The sequence below is a fragment of the Tupaia chinensis genome, unplaced genomic scaffold, assembly GCF_000334495.1.
Source record: "Tupaia chinensis unplaced genomic scaffold, TupChi_1.0 Scaffold144247_1, whole genome shotgun sequence".
In the NCBI taxonomy this organism is placed as follows: Eukaryota; Metazoa; Chordata; class Mammalia; order Scandentia; family Tupaiidae; genus Tupaia; species Tupaia belangeri.
In genome coordinates, this window is record NW_006204105.1 from 377,852 (window position 1) to 379,489 (window position 1,638).

Below are 1,638 nucleotides of genomic sequence, written 5' to 3' on the forward strand. Positions count from 1 at the left end.
GTGGGGGATGGGGAATCAAGGATGGCAAAACAAAAGGCAAGGTATGCAGGACATAAGAATTGGAAAATTATTTGCTGAGAACATGTATGTTGATGTGCTTGATTGAGCCAATGCACAGTGTATTTTGGATGGAAAATTCATTTGTGTGTTGTGATGGCATATAGTGAATTAATGTAGAAAATGAATAAATTAACAAAAAATAAAACAATTCTGAATTTGTAAAAAAAAAAAAAAACCCAAACACATCCCCTCTAGCACATATCTAGCACATATCTTTTTATTTATTTATTTATTTATTTTGGTGCTATCTCATTGTGGTTTTGATCTGCATCTCACTTAGGATGAGAGAAGTTGAGCATATTTTCAAATTCTTTCTGGCTGTCTGTATGTCTCCCTTAGAGAGTTGTTTTTTTCAGCTCATTTTCCCATCTTTCAAGTGGGTTAATCATTTTCTTTTGGGTAAGGTGCTTTGAGTTCCCTGTGTATTCTGATTATCAGTCCCTTATCTAAGGCACAGTTAACAAAAATTCTCTCCTGTTCAAAGAGTTGTCTAGTCAAATTAATCATGCTATCCTTTGCTGTGCAGAAATTTCTTCATCTCATGTAATACCACCTGCTATTTTGGGGATTATTTCCTGTGCTTTGGGGGTCTTGCTTAAAAATCTTTGCCTACCCAATGTCTCCCAGAGTTTCTCCAGTGTTTTCTACTAGTAGTTTTATAGTTTGCAGTCTTACGTTTAAAACTTTGATCCACTTTGAGTTGGTTTTTGTTAATGGTGACAGATAGGGGTTCAGCTATATTTCTGTGGCTGGATACCCAATTTGTTCAGCACCATTTACTAAAGAGGTATTCCTTTTCCCACTGGATTGACTGGTACCCTTTGTCAAACATAAATTGGCTGTATATTTTGGGGTTTATTTCTGGGATCTCTACTTTGTTCTATCGGTTCTCATGTCTGTTTTTGTGCCATGCTGTCTTGGTTATCAGGGAGTGGGATGCCACTCACTCCACTCTTTTTGAGCAGGGTGGTTATGGCAATATGGGACCTTTTATGATTCCACACAAATTCTATGATTGTCTTTTCTAGGTCTGCGAAGAATGTCTCTTGTAATTTTATAGGGATTGTATTAAATATGTGGGTTAATTTTGGTAAGATTGCCATTTTGATTATATTAATTCTTTCAATCAAGTAATATGGAATATCTTCCCACTTTTTTGTGTTTGTTTCTATCTCCTTTTTAAGGTTTTCCTTACAAAGGTCTTTGACTTCCTTGGTTATTTTTATACCTAGGTGTTTTATACTTCTTGTGGCTATGATAAATGGAATTACTTTCTTCAGTTATGTCTCTATCTGCTTGTTTGTATACAGAACTGCTATAGATTTTTGGGAACCGGCAATTAGCGTAATGGCTATGTCGCTGGACTCCCACATAGTCGACCGTGGTTTGCATCCCGGACCCGGTGGCTTAAAACTCACGCCAGGCGCGTGTGCGTGCGTGCCCAAGATCCTGAGAGGAGAATGGAGGAGAAGGGATTGCGGCATGACCATCCCCCCGGGGGGTGATTTCTCGCTTTCTGTCTCTATGTCTCTGTCTGTCTGGCGAGCGCACGTGTCCTATAGCAAAAACCTCTCCAAA